This window comes from Cyanistes caeruleus, chromosome 12 (genome assembly GCF_971803275.1).
Source record: "Cyanistes caeruleus chromosome 12, bCyaCae1.hap1.1, whole genome shotgun sequence".
NCBI lineage: Eukaryota > Metazoa > Chordata > Aves > Passeriformes > Paridae > Cyanistes > Cyanistes caeruleus.
In genome coordinates, this window is record NC_141712.1 from 11,624,583 (window position 1) to 11,648,954 (window position 24,372).

At 40.7% G+C, this 24,372-nt stretch overlaps 1 long non-coding RNA gene across 1 annotated transcript in view; it reads left to right on the forward strand.

Moving 5' to 3' along the window:
• The window catches only part of LOC111934591 (uncharacterized), a 129,194-nt gene that overhangs the window by 23,167 nt on the left and 81,655 nt on the right, over positions 1–24,372 (forward strand). The window contains exon 4 of the long non-coding RNA XR_015275243.1: positions 23,305–23,406. This is a non-coding gene — a long non-coding RNA (uncharacterized LOC111934591). The remainder of the gene's footprint in view (positions 1–23,304; positions 23,407–24,372) is intronic.

Consider the following 24,372-nt stretch of genomic DNA (forward strand, 5'->3'; position numbering starts at 1 on the left):
TTTTTTGTGATTCTTCAGTTCTTTGGGTGCTTTTTTCCATAGTAGAAATCTTTACTACAATTTACATTTAGGCTGTATTCAAATTAATTATTGAAAGAATTTTTGCTCTTCTCCACAACTTATTTCTCCCTCTGGGTGATCTGTTCATGATCAGCACTCACATCTCCAAGAGGCCTAAAATAGGTGGAAGGCTTTGACATTTAGGGAGGTCAAACTGAAGAGGTTGGAAGAGTGTTTTAACTTGCAGGAAAGCATTTAATGTCCATTTACATTCAGGTTGTTCAAACAATTGTTATTAAAGAGGGATAAACACTAGTTTTCATCTCACCCATGCTGATACTTTTGGAAAGGGCAAACACCCAACCCAGATATTCAGACCTAGAATTCAGGATTTGAGGGAAAGGTTCAGACTCTTATCTGAATTTTGCAGAGTCTTTCTGGTTTGATTGCAATAGAATCTACAACCAGTGTTTCCAGTCTAGCAAATTTTCAGGCACAGATGCTGGGTGCAGGCACAGACTTAAAGACCCAAGTGAATTTTTGTTTGAGTAATCAAAGGGATTCACTCTCTTCCATGCCTGCTGGTGTTGTGGACATGAGTGGGCTCCTCCATTCACAAGAGAGTAAGGTCAGGTTTTTCCTCCATGTCATTTTGCCATAGCAGATACAATCTGCTCTGGTGTACTTTGATGCAGAAAGGGCTAAGACAAAATACATGTGTTTGCTGGGGATGTGAATAGGTAGGATGTAGTTAAGAATCAGTATTTTACGCTGATATTTTTGGTGTGCATTTCTTTCAGCAGAGAAACATTAGTTGCAGTAGTTTTAAAGTGTGTGACATTCTTGTAAGCTCAGTTAAGGCAGGCTGAGGATTACGGGGTGTATTAGTATTAACCAATTGCAAAAAAATCCTTGACAAATTAAATGTCAGCTACCCAGCTGTGGCTGCTGAAATTCAGATCCAGATGCAAGATTGGATCTGGTGTGTATCTTTGCTATGCTGGAACACAGTGGCAAAAAGCAACGATATTCTCCTCTGCCTCTTAGCTAGCAGTTAATCGAGCTCTCTGTCTCAAATATCTTCTCAGTGATCAGGGGTTCTTAACTGCTCACATTTTTCATTCCTCCCATCACCTGAGAAGGCTTGTCTATTGTTAAACCAAGCAGCAGTGACTTCCCAGTAAAATAAGATGAAACAAAGCAAACCCTTTTTTTTGTTCTGTGAAGTCTGTTTAACTCTGTTGCAAAATACTTTTTCTACCTTAGTTATGAGTAGAAAAACTCATGTCACTTTGTACAGCATTTCAGTACCAAGTTCTTAAAAGTAATGCAATTGGAACTGGTAAGGACCTGGGAGGTCACTGAATAATGGCTATTCCAAGCAGGAATTTTACCTATAGTGTATATATATTCCCTAGAGCTTTTCCAAGTCTTGTTTTTAAAAGTCTCCATTAATAGAATTTCTCTTGGGAAATTATTGAACATGGAAAAGGTTTCACAAGAAATCTTTCCTCTTAAATGATAAATCAAAATTTGGAGAGTTGTGCTCTTGTACACGAGTTCTGGTGTGCTGCTGGTCACATCCCGTCTCTGAGCACTGTCACTGCTGTTGGTATGCCTGATGCACCATGTCTTTTCTAAGTGGGTCTGACCAGAAATTATTTTCTTTTGGCATCCCTTTCCCTGGGTCATTGTGCTGTGCGGAGTAGATGAGAACAAACCCTTGTTTTTGGGATTTGCTGCAATGAGTGACTTCTATTTTCTTCCAGCCACACACCAAGGGCCCAGGCTGTCTGCAGTCACAGCTGCAGGAGGGACAGACACACACTTGGGTTCAGGGGAGCAGTGTCAGACCACAAACAGTCATGGCAGGAGAATGGTGCCTTCCCCTTTCACTTGCAATTGTATTTGCCCTTGGTCATTTATTTTTGCTCTAACAACTGTTGCCCTAATGAGGGACTTCCCTCAATCCAGAGTCGAGTCCTGGACTGAGCATAAGAGGATGGAGGTTTTGTAATTCATTGTGATTCAGTGTTCAGGAATGTCTCCCATATGAAAAAAAAAAAAAGCTCAGTAGGAGTATCATGAAGAGAGGCAAGAGGGTAGAGAAACTCAGAAACAGACCTGCAGACTAAGCATTTAGCAGGTGGTTTATCCTGGCATTTCTTTGAAATGAATTTGAGCTATTAAACTCCTGTGTTAAATTCTGTCTATAGTTGGTGTAAGTACAGCGAAGCATAAATGAAGTCAGTGGAGTTATGATTAATTTAAATTAATGTTAAACATCTTAGGTAGTGCATCTATTTAATTAACTTATTACATGAGTCCTTTGAGTAAAGAAATTCAGTGATTTCTCCTGAAAAAAAAAAGTTATTCCATTATTCTCTTGTACTGATAATTTTAGCCCTCTCTCTTTTCTCTCCCTCATTTATACTTTAAAAACTTCTGTAACCCCTATCGTGTGCTTCAAAGGTGTAGCCAGAGCTCCAGGTCTGTACCGATGAAGGGCAGCCCCTCTGGGCTGTGGCACACTGGGTCAGAGACACTGGCTCTGTGCAATGTTCTGGGTATGGAAAGAGAGGAAATATCTTGTGCTGTGGCAGAGCAATGAGGCAGTTCAGTAGGGAGAATGAAGTTCCCATTGTGGAAACTACTGTGTGCTCTAGCTCTGGTCAAAAGTGCCATTAAATCTTCAGTGCTCAAGAGGTTTTTCAATTCAGGTTGAAATTAGAGGTTAAGTTCAGATACTTCTAAATTTAGAAGTTATGCATTTGATGTAAAATTTATTAGAACTGCAGGGTTTTTTTCCTACGTTGTAAAAATCCTACAAGCTGTTTTCTACAGAATTAAATAGGAGCTGTGCATCCCTTAATTAGTTGCTTAAACACCACAACCTTGTTTAGCAGGATTTTGGTTGTTTGTTTGTGTTTTTTATTACATATACCTGGAAAGTCTTCCTAGACATGGCTTCTCCCACTGTCTGAGGCAATTTTATCAAATACTGAGTACAGCCTTATTCTTGTCTTCTGGTATTTGTATGGCCTGTACAAATATAGTGGATCATAGCCTGAAAAATCAAATAATAATTGAAGACAAAGGTCCTTAATCTGGAAACCTGCATATTTCATGTTTCCAGACTGGATTTTGGAGGAATTGGTGTTTAGTGGCTCCTGTTGTTGTCTGGCATGTGGGTGCTCAGGGTCATTATTGGAAAGGAACTGCACTTGAGTCCCTACCCTCGTCTCAGTATCTCCTTTCCTGTATCAGATGTACATTCACCCCTAGAACCCATGAATGGGTTTCCATTCATGTCAGATCAGGTCCTCACCTGTCTGTTTGAATTCATTCTGCCAGAAGCTTTCTTAACAGTCCATCACCAGAAATATACAGTGACCAGGCATCCATCTGTCCTAAAATCCAGTTTGCCTTTAACAGGATCTATGGAAAGTGTTAAAACATTGGACACTTTATGCAGGTGTCTTTGGATGACTGATCACTTCTCTCTCTGTGGTGATGCAGACACCTTTGCTGAGCTTTTAGGGTGTTAGAGGGCTCAGACCACCACTCTTCAATGTCATTCTCACTGGAGGGAACTTTTCTTATGAAGCTGTCTGGGTTTCATTCACTCTTCAGAGAAGTGAGTTGTCTTTCTTCATTCATTACTACTCTGTTAATTTTTAAAGATTGCTCTCATTTCAGCTTAAGAAAAAATATCCAAATCCCCATGTCAATAGCCAATATTCTTTAAGATACATAAAGGCATTATACTGAATACTTCTGAAAAACAGACTCAGGGTATCATGAGCTGTTTGCTCCTAAAGCTGGTTTGGAAAAATCAGCTGTGTATTTCCAGGTTCTTTTTTAACCTTTCCTGGTGTTATGATATTAGTCCCTCTCCAGGACAGGCTGTCAGAGGCAGACAAGTATCTTTGTGTAGCCATTTCCTTGGGAAACAATCACCATATCTTTGAAAAACTCCTTGGCAAAGTGCATGTTATCAGTAAGTGCTGGGAATTTTAGGTGTTGTCAAGAAGAGCATAGGATTGAATCCCACACCTGGAATTTGGAAGATGCCAAAGGGAGAAAAGAGAACAAACCAGTGGTGTGGTGCAAATCAATTAGGTACAGAAAGAAGAGCAGTCATGATGATTGAAAATAACAGTCCCTAGTTGTGAAGGTAATTGTGGCAAGGCATAGCTTACTTTTTATTTCAGAACAATGTGTCAAAGGCAGCTATGCATCAGCTTCATGAAAAGACCTATTTTATGTCTTAATCTGATCCCTTGGTCCGTGTGCTTCTCATTAAAACCAGAAGTGAGGCCTGTTATCCTGGGTGGAGAAGAGTATGGTGTGCTAAGTCTGCATCCTGGATCATCTCAAGTGAATAGGGTGATAGTGTTCCTGTACTTTGGATTAAAAATAATTTGCTTGCCTAATGGTTTGCTGTTTTATACACAACAATCACAAAGCACTGAAGAGCTTCATCCCTCCAGATCCCACAGAAGAATTTTGGCTGGCTGTTATTTTTCACAGACTAGCTTTCCTTGTGGATTTAAAAAAATCACCTCTAGGACAAAGATTTTCCCTGTAGTTCCTCTTTCCTTGCACCAGACATATTTACATCTCATACGTAAATATCATCAAACTTAAGTTATTAATTCCTTTTCAATTAGTTTGAAATCCTCTGGATCCAAAGCTCATCCTTTTTTAATGTTTAGCTTTTAAATTTTTTTTAATTTTTTTTTTTTTTAATCTCCTAGGGCCATAAGAAGTGTGGACTTGGAGACTTTATTCAAAGAGAAATTAAAATCCCACTTTTAGCTGGGAGCTGCATTCAGTGTAGGAGCTGTTGTGTTGCATGCAGGTCTGAGAAGGTGTCTGTGAGCTGGTAACTGTAGCCAGTGCTGCAGGCTGGATCGTATGTCCAGGCTGGTATTTCAGCCTCTTTAGTGTCCAAAGAGTTTTAATAGGACAAAAGGCCAATTTCAAGTTTGGCTATTTCAGTTTACTGGAATCGATGCTCAACACAAAACAAAAAACACAGTGGGGGTTGTGTCTTGTATCCAACAAAGGGACAACATATTTTCATAGGTTAAAAATGGTCATTTTCCACATGCTCGTGTACAAAATAGATAAAATATGTGAGCTAACCTTCAACCTCTTCAGCTTGTCTCCTGTTTCTGTGGAGAGACTCTGCTCCTCTGAAGCGTAGAGGAAGAGCTGTCCATGCTAATGAAGCCTTCCAGGACACTGGCATGGTGTGGGCTGATGTAGGTACATTTTCATTCAAAGCAGGAGCCTATCTCTCCATGTGTTAAAACTGCACCTCACCCCGTGTTCTCACTCAGATGAAGGAACCAGAGTTCAGCTGGCACTGGACTCTACTATTTTGGCTGATAAGGTTCAGCGTAAACAAATGCAGGTCTCTGAATTATCTGGCATGAGGATCAGTTAGGGGTGCTGGCTTCCTATAGCCTTAATCTAGTTGGCCTAAATGATTTATAAACTGGCAACATGATAAATGTTGTTTTAAGTGGACAAATCACATTGAAGAGGTGTAACTTTCTGTCAGTGTGTAACATGACCGCCTCTCTTAGGGGAAGAATAACAATCACAAAGAGCAGTAAAGGTAACAGGATCACTAGTAGGCATATTCCTTCTCTACAGCATAAATCATTAGAGGGGCACTTCTTTCCTTCCCCTTTGCTTGCCCTTCTTCGTCCTTTCTTCCTTCTTTCCTTTTTTTTTTTTTTTTTGGTGCTATTTTCTAGCACTTCCATATCATTTTGGAAAGTTAAACCCTCCACTTGATTTGTGCTGCACCTTCTTCATAAATCTATGAAGCTTGTCTCCATCAAGCTGTATTTTCCATTAAAATATGGTTCCCAGGTGATTTTCAATACTATGAAAAACATGTAGCCATAAGTCTTTTACTGATTGTTTATTATCTGTTTAGGTGCTCCTGAGGATTTTGACAGCTAGGACTTGTATCATATGTAATGTAATAAAAGTGGATGTCTTCAGCGTAACAGGGATAGCTGGGCTTTCATTTCTGTTGCCAGGGCTGTATTTGTTTTCTGTCTGTTGGTTTGGTTTTTTTAACTTGAAACTTTGAGTCTACTCCAAACCAGGTCAGTTTAAACTTTGTGTTTTCTTTGCTATATGGATGAACAAAACCCCCAAAATAAAATCCAAACAAAACACAACAACAATTTTCCTTTTATAAACAGCACAGGAAGCACAAACAGAGCTGGTATTTACACTGTTGCAGGGGTAGATTTGCTTCCACAGGTTTCCAGTATGGACACACTGTTCCACCTGTGATTGCAGGAAATGCAGCAGGACACTCTGTGTGTCTGCCTTGGATATGAGTAAGAGGCATGATGTGGGTCGCCATGTACAGAGCTGCTCACAAGTGGCTGTAAGAAGTTAATGCTTTAAGAGGCTGCCTTGTGATGAGTTTGGAAAACTGATAGGAATCTATTAAAAATGTCTATCTGTGAGCAAAAGTGCAGTTCTTTTGCAGGCAAAGTTACCTCTGGCCTTAAAGGGAACTTTACATTAGGATTACAGGATCAGCCAGTATTTAAGCACTGATTATCTGGTAGAACACAATAAGGCTGGCTGAGGAATAAAACCTTACCTAAACCCAAATAGAATGCTGTGAGTTCAGTTTGTCAAGTCTGTGTATTATTCCATATCTTATTATCACAAGAAAAGCCATAGTCATCCTGACTATGATTTCCTGGAAGACTTTTCAGGAAAGTTTAGGGAAGTTTGGCAGGATGGCCCCATCAGAGAGAGAAGGGAAAGAAGAAGCTGTCTTGAAGGTGGGCTAGGAGAAGTGGACTAGAACATAGGTGCTCACTCTGTGGTTAATAGCAAGGCCAGTCTCGTGTGTTGACTCATCATTTCCTCATCAGTGGAACAGGGAAGTATTGATTATTATTAAAAACCAGTGCAGGACTTAGAAGGAAAATAACTAATAATTATTAGGACAATTTGTAATTTAAAGGTCGGCTTTATAGCAAGCAAGCAAAATAATTTACTATGGTCAGGAAAACTACTCAGTTTTGATTCCAGTTCCTTTATAATATGGAATGTCCTCTCCCTGCCCTGCAAAGAGATGTTGTGCCAGTGGTATTCACACAGTGGTTACACAGATTTGATATAACCTTGCGTTTGCATTGTATCTTCTCCAGTTGGACCTCAGAAATGGTTGTCCAATGAGAAACTACCATTCCCTAAATGCTTGGTAAAGCACTTAATTGTGAAAATAACTAGTTTACCTCACATCAATTTGAAAAATTACTCATTAATTTTTGAGGTGCAGCCGCCCTCCCTGGAGGACAGAACTACTGATCTCATCTGTACCTAAAACTTGGCTTTGCTTGTTAGCAGGCGTGTCTGATCTGCAAATGAAATTTGGCTTACTGTCTCAGTTTCCTTATAAACAGCCTTGGCTGCACCTTTGGCAGAACACATGATAATTAAACAGTTGTGGCTTATACTGTACAAGCTGAACAGAGCTGGCAGGGAAGAATTTAGATGACTGTCATACAACACAGAAATACTGTTTCTTTCTGCTTTTCAGTGGCATTTTCTAACAAAGCTGAAACTCTTTAAGAGATACGTGAGCTTAAAATAGTCATACTTTGCTTTTCTTTCTTATTATTTCCTTAATATACTGTTATTTAAGCCTAAATTATCTGTGCAGCTAGTAGAGAAATAAGATAGATTGAGAACAGGGTTTTGAAGGAGCTGAGATCTGAATCAGAGCCACTACCAGAGAAATATTTCATTTACCTACAGATGTTTTAAAGTATCCAGATCTTGTTTAAATATAGTGAATTGTTCAGAACCTCTGGAGGCAGTTAACAGCAGACTTCTACCAATGCAAACTCCATTGATAGATGTGCTAGGCACATTTTTCTGTGTTTGAAATTATCTTTTCTCAAAACTGAAATAACTCATTTTTAGTAGGTTTTAAAAAATATATTTTGTTTTCAAAATAAAGTTTTGTTGGATCTTTATTTCCACTGGACTCTGGCCATTACTAGCTAAGTAATTCCACATGCAGACCTCTCATTTTCTCAATTATTATCTTCTGCCTTGCTCTCAGTCTGCACAGTTGCCATTCTCTACCCTCAGTTGTGGCTGTAGGGATTTAATCTTCTGAGCTTCAGCTCTCCTTTGCCCACAGTGTCCAAGGAATGTTCCAGAGCATAGCAGGGAAGTTGAACCAGGATGTCCTGAGTCTTCCCAAAGTGATGCATAGAAAAACAAAGGTTTTTCTGGTAGCTGACTGGCCTCCAAATTTACACCCAGTGTGTTCTTCCATTCTTAGTGTAATATTTTAGCACTGATTCACTCCTGAAATGAAAACTTCTTGAAGAGCAGAGGCTGATGCAGTTAAAATCCTCTGGGTAATGTTCATTTAGAGCCAAATGACCCACTGGTTAATGTCATTTGCCTTATGACCAATTATTAGGTATTTCCTTATTAAACAGAACATCTCTTTTGCCCACTGTTGTAAACCAACTTAATAGCACTTCATAGCAGTTAGAAAAATAAAATTGGGGAAGTAGGCTTCATTTACTGGCCATTTCAGTATTTGAGACATTGCTTTTATTTTATTTTTAAATGAAAACTGAAAATCAGAATATTTGTCTGAATATTGCCTCAGTAAGGACATTAAAATTGGAATATATCATATCTTTAGTTCTGACACCCTAAAAGGATATCATTGCTGAACATCTTGGTGCTGTTGTTTTGAGGGTTATGGAACTGAACCGACCAGCTTGGGAGAAGGAAAAATCTTGCATTCACCAGTTGTCCTACCTGCCCTGATGCCCCTTTCCAAGCCAGGCCTACAAGCTCTATTTTCTTCTACATTAGTGCACCAGATTTTCCCAACTGGTTACAGAGTTCTTGTAATTCCTGGTGGACTGCACAGATTTGGTAACAATTTGCTTCATCCAACTTTGAACATCCACTATTCTTTTTCCAAATACTGTGATTATATGCCCTGTGCCTTTCCTCTCGGCTGTTCTGGGAAATGATCATTCTCAGCTTTGCCAACCCCAGGTCATTTATTCCCCTTTTTTCCTTGACAGGAAAGATAATTGCTTTATATGTGTGGAATAAATGTGGCTATATATATAACATATATATATATATATATATATAATATAATGTGTCTATAAATGCTCTATGTGTGTTTGCATACAACATTCAGTACATATTGACCAATTAGTTGGCAGCCTTCTTTTCCTAGCTCAGTTGTGGGCTTTTAGTCTCCTGTCATAGAATATGTTCTTTATGCACCTGAACTTCCTACTTTCCTTTTTTCTACTCCTGTTTCAGCTTGAATTTGCCTTTATTCTGATGCCCTAGGTGGGGAGATCCATACCCAATTCTCCTAGGCCATTTGGTATAGAGACCTGGCCCATTTTTTCAGGGCTGATGTGCCTTGACTCATATTGTAGGATTTTGTTTTGCTTTTTATGTCCACATCAGCAAGCTTGATTGCCATCCTGTGAATGATAAATATGCCCAGGTCACTGTCAGCTGAGATGTTCACTCTTCTCTGCAAAGTTATTATTGTTATTTGTCCCTGAAAGCATTCACTTTTTACGCTGATGAGTTTTTTACCACTATTTCCAAATTTCTAGTTCATCCCTTTATTCTTGTGGAAGTGGTCTGGCCTTGCCTGTGGGCTGATAAAGCTTCCCTTGGGCTGGAGCAGATTTCCACTCTCACCTTTGTAGTCTGCATTTGGAAGAATCGATTCATTACCTCGGTGACCGTGGTCTGCAGTGAGACAGCAAATGTGTGGCCACAGGATGTTCCAAGATCTCTGTAACTGGCCATGTGTGTGAACACAGGTGCTCCCAGCTCCTTGTGGCCATTTCCCAGGAGCAGGCTGTAGCTAATATCCTCTCACAGCGCCTGTAAAAGACTCCTGTGCCCTAGACTAATCTATCTGATGGAATAGGATGAGTTTCAACTACTAAACCCTCCCTCCTGAGGCCAAATGCTTTAAAGTAAGATCTGATGCAGATCTTTATCCTAGGACTGTCAATAATGTTTTCAGAGCACGTCACCTCTTTTTCCTTTCAAATGTAGTTTATTAATTTACTGATCTTTCCAAGTCAGGTAGCAGTTAGTACATGCTATTGTGTGAATTGGGTGGAGTTGATTTAATTAATAAATAGTACCACGTTTAGTTTAAAATTTACATTAGTGTTGCCAGTAACAGCATAAAAAGTCATAACTATGAGCCCTCCTGTCTATACATACACAGTAAAATGAATAATTTAGTTACAAACTTCCCCAAAATTAAAGCTGCAACTCTTTTCTGTGTGTCTTCTGACTCTGAAGCGTTAGTGTTTCAGGCTTTTTGCCACTACTGTGACGCCTAACAGAGACTCCCTTTGTTAAAATGCTTTATTTGAAGATCACTTAGCTACAGGGCTTGAAACATTTTAACAGAGCTAAACCAACAAAATCCAAGATGATGCAGTGAAAATAATGAAATATTACTTCTCCCTCCACCAAAAAACACCAAAACAAAAAAACCCCAAAAAACTCCAGGTCTTTGCATGGGTGGATCCAGAAATATTTCTCTCTTTGGTCATAGTAAGAAATAAAGTTATTTCCCCAGGTGGTGATGCCTTTGAGAAATGTGTGGAGTGCTGCTCAGTAAGAAGTTGATCTGCTTGTCTCCAAACCTTTGAAATGAGGGTTTAGTGCTGCAAAGAGGTTCATGCACATGGGCACTACCATGGACACACAGTTGAGACTTCAGGGTTGGCTTTAATAAAGGAGATGTGGCCTGGCTTGTGACAGCACTGTGGTTTCCATTGTCCAGAACCACAGGCCTTTGCATTCCTTATTGCATTTATGAAAATTATTTGATGCTGTGAATAATTCAGCAAATTTCAAGATTATTGGCCTGCCTTTTTAATCTGGTGTTTTGTTTTGCTTTTAAACACATTCGTTTTCAAACTTGTGGTTTCCAAATGGCTACAACTGTCATTTCTCTCAGGCATAACTCAATTAGGGAAAATCTCATGGCACTTCATATTTTTTGGTTTATATGGAGAAATTCCCTGTCAAGAATAATAACATTTTCTAGTTGTGAGTTCTTGGGTTTGCAATCTTGGAATGTGTTTTCCATGGGTCCTCATAATTTTTCATGCTAGGGTGAACATTCTTGCACTTTGAATATTTGGCAAAACAAATACACAAGAAATACATGAAAAGTTACTAAGTATAAAATTGGGAATGAATTTTACAAGGGATTCCCAAGTATTTGTGAAGCACTGTCCCTTGCACATCTTCTGCTTTTGCCTGAAGAATTGGTCTTCCCTTAAACATTCACATTTAAGCAGCTGGATTCATTATTGAACCAACTATCAACAACCAAGGGATATGGCCTTTATCAAATTTAATAAACCTCTGAGGACTGCAGAAAGAATACACTTGTCTTTAAAGATCAGCCTGTCCAAATGAAAACTAAACAGAAACTCAGATCAAATTCTTGCTTGTGGATGCATTGTGAAAGCCAGCTGTTCAGTGTTTTGCAATAGAAATTAGTAATTTTAACAAAGCATTATACTTCTTTTGATGGCCTACAATGTTAATTCTCTGTCTTGTTTTTTATCTTTCTCATTTTTTTCCTTCTCCTTTGACATGGAGATCAGAATCTGGCCTATATGTTGTAATATATTAAGAGAAGTATACAAATACGAGTGTGTCTAAATATGTGAATACAAGTTAGGCTATTAATTCAAAGCACCTTTCCATGTTTATTAATGTTCTGTGTTATGAGATTAAAGCTATAATTTAGAGTTACAGGAATTATAGACAACTCTTTAGCAAGTCATATACTAACCATAATAACTTTTAAAGGGTGGAGTGTAATTTATTCAACACTGTAAGGAGAAAAAAGGTAAATGAGTTAGCTTAGGGGTGGGGCAGCAGCAAACTGCTGGTGGAGACTCTTACTCCCTGAGGTGATAGAGGTTAAATGCATTACAGAGCTTATAGGCTGGCTCCCTAGAGAGAAAGGGGGCCAGACATTTCTAGCTGACATGTCAAGGACACCACACACTTGCCCTTCTGACTAATGGCACGATACTGAGCTGATAGCAAGCTGCGGCGGCAATTTCAGAGAGAAAAATGGAACACAATAGGTGGCTTCTAATTAGAGAGGAGGGCAAGATGCTGGCACAATCTTAGTGTTTAAGAGGTCCACTGACTGGAGGCACAGTGAACCCGAGACCACTAAAGCAAACTTGGAATATTATTGAGGCATTATTGGCCAAGAAGGCTGTTTAGGTGAAGTGTCCACAAAGAAGCCTTCTAAAGTCTGGACATTAAATCAGGCCAGGTCCTGCACCACTGAAAAGAGTCTGCTGCTTCAACTGGTTGTATAAATGGGTTGTCTCTCAAGTTTCCACTCTAATTCACTAATTTTACTTAAGAGCAGCAGGACATACATAGAAACAGGAGGGAGGGGTACACTACAATGATGGAGGGGGGATGTGTCAGTGGATATGCACATGAAAGAAGATGCCTGGGGAGTGGCAGGATTACTGTGTGAAGGAGAGAAAGTTGTAAGGAGATTAGAGTATAGAAGTGAGTAAAGGGGAGACTTGGAGTAGGCAGGTGGAAGTGCAAAGAGGGAAGGAAAATGAGAAAGGAGGGGCCCTGTTGATCTCAGCATCACAACTGGAACCAAAAGCTATTTCACATTAAATGTGGGTACTTCTGACTCTTAAAAAAACCCAAAAAACAAACAAACAAAAAAAACCTTACAAAAAACCAAACCCAAAACACCAAACAACACCACTTATGTTGCAGAGATCTTTTAGCTAGCAGACGCTGTATAGTAACATATTAATGAGGCTTGGACCTGGAGAAACACAGTAAGCCAAAGCTGCGATTCCTGTTTGCAAAGCTGTTTTATTGCAGATGTTTTAAATCTCATCAGAAAGTTATTTGTTTCTTTTAATGTGTTTTTAACATCACTCTTCATTAAAGTCCCAGATACAGAGGGGACTACATAGGTAAGCAAGTCTTGAATGAGGAGCCATGTATTAGGAGAGCAATAGTGCTGCTTTATGAAAAATCTCTTGACAAGTCTTAGACATTGCCCTGAAGAGCTTGATGGGAACATGAGAGCAACATGAGAAAAATAAGGACTTAAAGAAGATCAGCACCATACCAGTATTTTCTGCTGTACTGAGTCAGACCTTTTGACAGAGGAGATGAGAAACTGAAGGTGTGGGTTTTACATGTTGGCTAGAATGGGTTTTGAGCTTAGCTGCTTGGTAGCAGAGATGTGTAAATGCTGCAATAGATCACACTGAAAGGTAGGTGGAAGGAAATGTTCCATTGATTAGGGTACATGGCACACAGAGAGCAATAAAAAGCACATATCTACTGCTCCTCTGCCAGGCTCTTGCCTTTCCAGCAACCTCTCTTGCCCAACAAGCCTCAAGAATGCACACTCCCTTAATCCTCTGCTGGGAGGTTTGGGGCTTGGTGGAAGAAAGGACCTTCAGCAGCAAGAGGGAGGGTTGTTTGGAGAATGAAATTCAGTAAACTCCAACCTCCAAGTGAACCTGCTGGGACTGATTTGCTGCCAGCCCCTGGGAACAAAACTGCAGCACTCAGTTCCTGAATCCCATCAGCTCCCACAGCCTGGAGGGTTCACACTGCTCTATCTGGCACCTCTTCCCATGTCAGAACAAGGCATTGTGTGTGTGATTTCAACATGCTTCTGGTTTTGTTCTAACTGCCAAGAAACACTAGTTGCATTATTATGAAATGATTGAGGAGTATTTGCTCATACAAATTATTTGTTTTAAGAGTTTAGTAATTAAATGTCAACACAGAGTGTTGGTGTCGGAAAAGCTCTTGTGTGAAAGCCCTGCTCCAACTTGAAACTACAATACACTGTTTCTCTTTTCTCAAAACAGATTTGTTTGAAACACCCTATTCAGTAGAATGCATCTCGCGGTAACACGCATGGTCTTTGGCCTTCAAAGGCACCCTTGTGCAAAGGGCGTGTTGCATTAATTTGTTCAGCCAATTTAGGGTGTGTGGCATTAATTTGTTTGGCCAATTTGTTTAGAATCTGGCAGGGCATAGGCACCCAGTGCAATGTCTGTGCATAATGCCTGTGTCATCTCTACAGCAGATCTCAAGAGCAAGAGATTTACTGCGTGATGCCGGCCACACCTTGAGCTGCTGCTCAGGGGAACAAAGGTAGGAACCAAAGCAACACGGTGCTTGCTGAGGGCCAGTATGGAAATGCATTTTATACTTTGAACAACTGGTTTCCACACACTGTGCCTGAGCTACAGGAGTAAGTGCTGGTACGATTTCACTGCCAGCACTGACTATGCTCACCTGGGGCACAGAGGGTATAATCACACCCACAGTAAGCCCCACTCCACCTCAGGGAAAAGCCACGCACAATTCAGTATGAAATGACAGCTTTTTTTTGATGCAGTAGTGTGTAGCTCACTGCAGAGTGCTAATGCTAATGCCCATTGAGCTTTTGACTTGCATAGAAATAATGTATTTTAATCCCTTATAATTTTGGAAGATGCTTCTTTCTCATTCCTATTTTCTGCTCAAGATGAATGGTAATGTGCTTTCCAAAATATTTCTTTGTAAGGACTGGCTAGATATAATTAAAAATTGCAAAAGTGACCAGACCAAGGTGAAATTTAAAAGTAAACAGCTGTTGTTCAAAGTGTGAACGCTAATTGACTTCAACAGCACTAGGCTTAATTTAAATTGTTGATTAAAATCCTTGTCTTTTTCTTTTTTTGTCCTAATAGGCAACAAGATCTGGGATTGGAGCTGATGGAAAAGACTGTAAAACTTTCTATTTTCCATTTAAATTCATTTTTCACAAACGTCTATTATACCAGATAGTTTTCTTCAGCATTTAAGCTAAATGTTCTGAGATTTGTCTTGTGGTTCTGAGAACACATCAATATTCTGGGAGAGACAAGCTTTGAGGTTGGCGATGTTATGGAGGAGCTTTTGCTTGGTTTTAAGTCAGATTCTTTCACCCTCTATCCCTACACTGTTGAATTTAACAGAGCAGATAAAGGCAAAAAAGGGTACCAGGCCTAGATGTGTATACATCTAGACTTTCTTATACACATTTATATTGTGAGCTGCTGACAAATGATAGAGTAGGCCAAGAATTTTGTACCATTTATAAATGTGTCCGAATACAGTGGTTTAAAAACACATGTACAAAGTCACCAGGCTTATTCACTGGGCACCTGGGAGTGAGGTGTCACTGAGATGCTGGAGACTGGAACTTGTGCTTTCCACATCACGTATGAAATGCCAAAAAAAATCAGGTGTGCAGAAATGCTCCCATTTCCCAGAATAAGACTTCACATTTCAGAGTGTGTTAAGGATACTAATGGATGACCTACAGTGAGCTGTTCACTGTGCAATCTAAAGCCAAGGGCTTTATGTCAGGCTTAGAGATTTTGAATGGTAACACACTTTTCAAAGAGCCTAAAAGTAATTAGCCTTTCACTCCAAGTTGACACACTTATACTTTTAATATCAGGAATAAGGAAAAAGACTAAGGCTTCTAACCTCAAATCCATAGCAGCTTAGGCACTTTCACCTCACTGGTTTTGTTATGACAGCTCTTTGTTTGGCTGATAGTGAGTGGTGTTTTGAATAGAGGTGCTTTTGCTTTTGCTTTGCCACTTTCCGGTAATAAGGGAGGACTTGGAGGTTATGCAGCAAGGTGCTAATTGACATTAACACTCAAGACAGGAAATGCTGACACAATTTAAAATTAACATCCTGTCAATATACTGCTGACCTGTGTTAAATGTGTACTTTGTCAAACTTTCAGAATTAGATTTTAATACAGAAACAGTGTAATGGTGGGAATATTGCTGGTCTTGAGAAAAGTGAATTTAATACAGTGAGAAGTCACTCAAGTGTTTCCCATTTTAGCATTCTCAAGCCAGTAAAGTTAAATTTTGCCCCAAACAGTCAAATAAATGTATAAGGCCATCTAAGACAGCTAAAAATTATACTTTATTTTCCCATTTTCAATTACTAAAATAAACTGTTCTTCAGTTCTTAGTTTATTTTAGATGTTCCATTATCAATGATAATGATTCCTAGATTTTACAAAATACTGTGACAGATATATGGCATAATGCACCAAGGCAAGCTAATTGAGTAACTTACCAATAAATTAAAATGAAAAAAAAAAAAAGGCTGAGAGAAAAAAACCCCACAGCAACAGATCACAAAAGTGACTTATTTGCCAGTGTGTTATTAATTCCTTAACTACAGAGCCATGAGGATATTTCCACTTATTAGTGACTCCTGGGGTAATTGGAGAAGAAAAAATGGTATCATGGCACTAGTTCTCAGACAAATAGTTGTTAAAAGCTACACAAAAACTTGAAGCACAGTGCAGCTCTGGGTTTGCACTTTTCTTTGTACTCTGGATGCTGTATTTCCCTTTGCTTTATAGATGGCAATAGCTAATTTTGTGTAGAACTGCCCCATTGACTGCTCACATGCAGTCACTGGTGGTACCCGTGGAGTGGCACACTCACAAGCTGTTCTGTAGCTCTGAAGAAGCAAAGGGTGCTGTCACTGTCAGGCCAGCCAGAGCCTCCTCTTTGGGAAGGTGGAAGGCACGAGACAGGATGATGCTCGTAAGAGAACCAGAGCATGCTGGGTGTGGTCTGATCTGTGGAGGAGGCTGTCTGCTGAACATTAATCAGAGGTTGTCCCAGGCGTTCGGAACAGCACGAAGAGAGGCACGGAGCCAGGAAAAGGTGACGAGGAAAAAGGAAGCAATTGGAGGAGAAGATTGGGCTGCGTGGAAGGAGGTGGAGCAGGGCAGTTTGAAATGGGACGTGCTGGTAGGAGCGGACCTGCGCAAGCTCAGGGAGTGTGGAAACGTTTCAGGAAGGTGGTGCAAGCTGCATATCACTCCTGGCAAACTTTCTCTAAGAAAACAGTAAGTGGGTGGCCTGTTGCTGTATGCGCTTCCCACTGACGGTTCCTGGGAGCCGGCCAATATTGTGTGTTGCAGTTAAGGTTACAGTGAGACTGGAAAAATATTGGCTGTAGCCCTGGTTCTGCAAATTATTTGCACAGGGCACCTACTTCCATTAATAACGAAGTGCTCTGAAAGGCGACCGTCTCAGTTTGAGTGTGTGAAAAGGGGGAAGGTGCTCCCGCAGGGACACACGGGTCTAGTGGAAAGGGATTCTTTAGAGCAGCCGCCACACTAGGTGGAAAACCTCTAAAGCAACAGCTACTGGGTGATCTTATCCTGTGTTACGAGGTACTAGTCAGGCATATAGGAAAGCTGCTCTGATCTGGGGTGGAAGAAAATGAAAATTGTAAATGGAACATGCACTGGAGACTTGGACCTTTTCTCTGAAATTATTTGGCAAAAGACTCTCAGAGCAAAATAGTCAACATCAAATGGTCTGTTTTGCTCTGTTTTAGTTCTTTCCCACTAAAAAAATGTCTTATTTGCCATTTTTCTGTTGTACAAAAGCCAGAGCAATTTCTCAGTAAGGAGCTCAACTATCATGGCCCCACTGTGCTCTTGGGGAGAAAAAAAATTGCCTTCCACTACAAAATGTTTACATTGGCTGCCGAGGTTTCTCCTGATTTCCTCTGTTGGGAATGAATAATTAGGAAGTGAACTGGGAGGTGAAAAAGGCCTCTATGTGTTTAAGTCTAATGTCACAGCTTTCCAAGGACAAAGCTTTTAGTACATAGAAAGGTTTCTCTGTCAAGCAGATGAATTCAATAGCTAAGCAAGACAGCAAGAAGACGAGTCAAACAAAGCAGAGAATTCCCAGTAGGCAGCTTTTAGCATGCACTTACGACAGGTACTGCATGAAATGGATGCAGAGCACACATATGTGGGACACACAGGCAACACACATAAGGTGTTAATAGTCTTAGCTGATGCCAAGGAAGAAAAAGAGCAGACAGGGTCAGCTACTGTTTCCTGAGCTAAATGTTCTTTTTCTTATGGTGGTCAGAGCCAGGGGTAGTTTTACAATGTGCAAAACATGCACTTGTAATTAAAGTGAAACTCACACTGACAAAGGGGATGGTGAATGTTGACCTCACATGCTGCATCTGTAGAGCATTTGGGGACACATTCTTTCAGCAGAAGTGATGTTGGCTTCTGAAATTCTCTTTTAATAAAGGGTGTACAGGAATAAAGTTCTGTCTTAATTTGTATGCATGGCATGAAGCCATTTCTCAGGAGAAGGCAGTGCTCATGGTACTTTGGAATAGAGAACTACTCCTTTATATTTTTTTTTAAATTCTCCATTCTTCTATTTAAAAACAGGGTTTTTGCCATTGCTTGTAAGCAGTTGAAGCTGAAGCAGTAAACAGGAGAAAGTATAAGTAAAGTCTGTTTACTTATAAAAATCTCTGATTGTTTTCTGCTGTACTGTTCAATACTATGTTCACATAGCTATTTAGGCAGGTAAGTCCCCATTGTACCTTAGTAACACATCTACCCAAGTCTGGCTTGTAAACTTTTTTGGAAATCTACCCTTTTAGAAGAGACTTGGAATAGGAGCCACTGAAGACTGTCCATTTGCAGATGCATCCTGGCTGATATAGGTGGGCCTACAGAGAGAAGAGTGGAATTTCTGTCAGAACCAGTGTGTTACTGAGCCCAAGAAGGTGGATGGGAACTCAGTCCATAGGAATACAGAGGTTCAGATCCTCTGCTGTTGAGTCGTGGCTTGAGCTGCTCTTTTCTTCTTGTCTGGGGAAAGATCTCTCCCCTGGTGTTTTGAATTGAAGATTGCTGGGGAAGACAAGAAAATCTGCCCCCCTGCTCTAGCCCTCCTAGACTTTTTAATCTCCTGCACTAACCAAAGAATCAACAAGTATATCATCTTCCTTCCAGAGAGATAAGAGTCTCTAAGAGGCAGAGCACTCTGCCTTCCAACAAACTCATGCATAAAAGGCTAATTTAGAGGGCGAGATATCTGTGTATTTTGGACAAATGGGGAGTTGAAGGGATTCTTTTTATTCCTCCCATTCCCTTAGCCTTGGCCAGTGAGTGCAGGTTGAACGTATGACTTTACATTATGGAGCACCTCTCCATCACCCAGGCCTTTGTCAATTCACCAAATGTGACAATTACAGCATTTCAGAGATGAGACTTTCTAATCCTATTACTCATTCATCAACCTGCGGATGATAGCAGAAGCCAGATCGAACAGTGCCAAAAGAGCAGTGAGGAGCCTTCTCCAGTGCTGTGAAACTAGGCTTAGCTCAGGCACAATAGGTGTGTAATTTAAGGTTTTGTTGAGCTGAAATCCAATCACATACTTGACTGGTAGATCACAGAAAGACACAGACAAAAAGAATGAGATAATTCTACCTCACACAAACACTTGAATCCGGCTTTGACTTAATAACAAATGTGTGATCAACCTTACACTGTTTCTTTCTTTTTTTATTTTTTTAAATTTTTATTTGAAGCTAGAAATGGGATGGCACTGGAATACTTTGCCTACTTGGGTGTCAGCCAATAATATGAAGAAAAAAAATACCAAAGGAAATGGAGGTACTTAGATAAATAAATCTAAAAACTACAGATGCTCATTATATGAAAGATAATCAGAAAAATTAGCTTCCAGGCTTAGCTCAGTGCTATCTTCTCAGCATCTGGTACCTGTTGCTTTTCAAAAATGGGGAGGATCTAGCAGAAATATGAGGAGAACAAAGCAGAAAAAAAACCCAGCCTTGACTATAGGAAGAAAAACTATACTGTGAACATTATTGCCCCCTCTCTCTCACTACTAAAATGCTCCTTTTACACTGTCCTGTTTCAGACATGGGAGCTCCTGTGTGTGGGCAGGTGCTGGGTGCTGCAGCCCTGTGCCACTGTGGTCACATAACCACACACAGGGGACTGGGGCATGGAGGAAAGGAACCACTGTTTGCACAGAAATAGAAAAGTGAATTCACCTCTTCTGTGTTTAAAGGTGTAGCTTTTCATCAGATACTGTGTTATTTATGTTGGGTTTTGTGAAGGATGGTCTCCAATACAGGCTGCTCTAGGAGTGGCATTTAATATTAACCAAATTAAGTGTAAGGCATGTAAGTTAAAAGCTTTGGGAAGAAAGCTCCTTGGAATAGGAATGTTCACATTTACATCCATCATCAGTGCTTCCACGTAGTGTGGCAGTCCAGCTTCTCTGGCCAAGTCTTCTGTGAAGACCAAACTTAAAAAACCCCACATTTCCATAGTTTCTTTGGGCATCTCAAGCTCTTTGACAAACTCAGTGGGATTAACTGTACATAGAATTTAGTGCTAGCTTGTAGGTGTCATGACATTCAGACACATATAAACCACAAACTAGAGGAGACATTAAAAATCTGAGAACAAGCCCACTGCTAGGAAAAAAAGCGGAGTTTTAACAACTCAGGCCTGGCAGAGGAACAAGCACTTTAGTGTAGTGGTGGAGAAAGTATGGGGTTTTAAAGTCTGCAAATCAAGAAATGCTTTCAAGCCACATTACTTGAGTGGATATGTACGGTTCCAAATACCTGAGACCAAATTACATGTCCAGGGAATCTCTGAGGTGCAACCAGCTCATGAACATGGGCAGGGTGAAACTCGTGGAAGGCAGCTGAGAGCTCCTCTGCAGCCACAAGAAACACCTGCACTGTGCCTGTGCCAAAGCAAAACAGCCAATCCCTGCTGGCAGGAATGCAGTGAGGAGGGCAAAAACCCAAGAAGCCCAGAGAGAAAAAAAGGAAGGGGAATCTTGGGCTTCTAAGGGTTAAATTAAAGTTTGAAACTTGGCACTGGTCATGAAACACCAAAATTCGAGCTATGTTTTGCTAATGAAAAAGTATATTAATTACTAATTTGCAGGATATCAGACTCAGAAGCATACAGAAACAACATCAATTGAAAGATTTTTTCTTTTTTAATAAGTGAATTAATGGAGAAAAATCCTACAGTGATGAAGCTCATATTTTAACATGACAGAGGGAGATATTTTCAATGGCTCATAGGAATACAAGGAGATTGAGATATGTTCCAAACACGGGGAAAAAAAGATATCCACAACACAGTATAATCTGAGAAACTCAAATGGGGTTTAATGTGGTTCCCAAACTGCAGAGATCTCATAAACACAGTGATTTCCTTTAGCAGTATAAACTCTGACATTTGACCAGACAATTGCCTTGGGGACATTAGCTAAAATAGCCTCAGCTTTAAAATTGAAATATGAACTTCTAAAGGCTTTGGTAGTTGCTTTCCAGTGACACTGAGACAGCTAACATGACTAGTGGCTGCTGCTGGATATATCAACATCCCTAATTTAGAAATAGGCTGGAGATTTTGCCTGTTGAGCTGCAGACACCCGCTGATCTGGAAATGTTCTTTCCCTTTGGTTTGCACGTGTGGGTTGCTCAGCTGCCTTTCTCCAACAAGAAGTCAGCTATAGTTTTCACCATCCTTTTTGCCTGTCAGGAAGCCAGCACGATTGTCAGTGGTTGTGGCAGAGTTGGAGTGGTGGGGTGGTGCTGCAGCTCCTGGGGTGTGTTCACAGGGGTGATCCCACAGGGGTGGGACAGACCCTTACATGGCTTGGGGAGAGCCGTGCAGGGTGGCACAGAGGCAGCTGTTGTCCTCCATGTTTTGGGGAGGAGGTATCAAGCATTTATGCTCTTAGCTGGCAGGTTTATAATTCCTTTTCCTGGTAGGACACAGCTTGGGCTCCTTTGTGCTGCAGGCTCAGCTCGCCAGGGGCTGGGAGTGCATCACTCACTGGGAGCATGCCCTGAGGGGGAGCAGCAGTTGCCAGGACAAATGCAATTGTTGGTGGTCTCATGGGGGCTGCAAGTGCTCTCTGTGGGAGCTGTTTGATGTTGTTGACCCCACACTGAATCAGGAGGGGAAGGAGGAAACTGCATTCAGCATTCTCTGTATAAGTACATCTGCTAATGACCTGTGCCTGGTAAGGTGTAAATGTATGCGTACAGGCAGCACTTTGGCAAGTGCCCTCTCTTTATAGACATGCTTGCACACTGTATTGTATTTTTATTCAGCATACTCATTTATGATGTTATATTTCTGCAAAGTGTTAGCCAGAAATGCTTTTTGTTGCTGCTGGCTTTTCAATATCCTGGAGCAGCTAGAATGCTTTAGACTGTGCAGGTGAGCATTTGCTCACCCGTGTAGGCCCCTGACCCATCTCTCCTTTAGCAACCAAATCAGCTGTGGGGATTTCCATGTGATTTTCCTGCTTTTATCTAATATAATAAAGACAACAAGGTAAACCAGCTTATGGGTCATGCTCTCTTCCCAGCCACTGAGTATTTTGTATTGTGTGCTCTCAGTAAGTAAGGACCTCTTTGGTGACATGGTCCCTTCAACTCCATGGGCTCATTCTCTGCTCACCAGCTCTAGGTGTCTGTGGATTTCATCAGGACACCACATGGTGAGGAGAATCTGGGACAAATCTGGTCTTTTCCTAGCTTCTCAAATCAAAACAACCAGGACAAATATCACTTCTTCCTCCTTGCTCTCTTCCACCCAGCCTTTGCCTTACCCCCTATGGCCCTTTGCAAACCTGTGTGAGCTGTCAGAAAGCTGGCTGTCTCTCTAAAATCCTGCTCTCTGGAGTAGCCTTTAAAAGGTCAACCTCCATGGGCCAGTGGTGGGTGTGTTTGCATCACTCTTTTCTTTTTGCCTTCATACTCTTTCTCTTGGTTCCTTGTCAAACTCTGAGAAAAGCTCTTGAGGACCACAGAACTGGGGCAGCTCTGGCCCCAGAGAAATTTAAGTAGCATGTTTCTGTCTGTGATCCCAGATCGTTGCTGTCTGCTGCTGTAAAGTGTCAGACTCCATTGGCTGGTGGCTAACAGCAGCAACACTTAACAAAGTTGAGTGAGGATGATGTTTAAGCATTTCTCATCCTAAGGAGCTACTATGGCAGCTGCAGAAGGCTCCTACAGTCTGGCTGTGCTCTGAATAACCTCTCTCACTATGGTTCACATTAAAAATTTTGATTATCTGTCAGACTGCTGCTCCCCTTCTCTTCAGCTATCAGAGTTGCAACACTCTGTAGAAGTCATTTACTTGCCAGTGGTACCGTTAGCCCTTTGTGAACAATTAAGCTGAGGTCGGAGGTTGTAATATATCAAATTTGCCAACCATATTACATTTTATTTTTACTGAAAGGAACTTTTTGTCTCTTTTATCAGGAGGAAAATTAAGCTGTGAACTGGAATTCCATCAGGCTGTCTACTGTGAAGCCCCGTGGCTTTAGAAAAGGGGCAGTAGTGGTCAGAAATGACACTCAGAAGGTAAATTTATTTCTTTTTTATTAAAAAGGATAAGTTATGACCTGTACAGTATATCTTAAAGAAGGAGGGATATTGACACGATAAGCTGCATTTTTCCATTTCTTTTAAAAAGTCTGATCTTGCCAGGCCAGAGAAGTTCTGGATGGGAGGGAAGGGGATGCTGAGCTACCACTGAAGCTGCAGAGCATGGCCTTGCTCAGCCTCTGTGCCTGCCCCACCACAGAAACTTCTGGGTTTGGTTTTTGGAAGAAGCATAGAAGGCTCTCTTCTGGTCTGAAAACAGCATGGAAATGTGAGTTAAATATCCTGCCTATCCAATTACAAATGAACACGTAGCTTAGGGTAGGTTTTTAAAAAAGATTTTCTGTTTGATTCTGGATCTGGAAGTTTCTTGAGGTAAAGCGTTAAAACTGTTTGAAAACACCCTTGGTCTGGGCCTTTTCTCTCACCAAACCCAACAGAAGTTTTGCTCCTTAGAGATTACTTTCCAAAGCTTTGTTCAAACTTACTGTCTGTGAATTTTTGCCATTCTAAATAATTATAATTTAATAAATGGAAACAAAGTTATTATAAAACCGAACTACTGTGAAACCTTGTGTTGTTCATTTCTTTCCAGAGAACAGACATTTTGGGATCCCTGGTCAGCACCCAGCCAGGCTGATGGTGCCTTTCACCTCTCTGGGGCTGTATTCTATAATTTAGATTGTTTGGATTGTCTTCTGGACCTACACATGCAAGCATGTGCTTGTTCTCTTCCTATAAGATAGCCCATCCTGCCCTGCACACAAATCAAAGTGTTTGTGTGAGGCTCAGGAACCTGCATGCTTACACATCCTTACACAGCCTGATCTCTTTGCACAGGTCTGGCCACCTGTGGGTTACACACAGATGGGGTAGATTTTGTGCAGAGTGGCTGGTGATATCAAATTAGGCTGCAAAAATCCAAGAACATTCTCATTTTTCTAT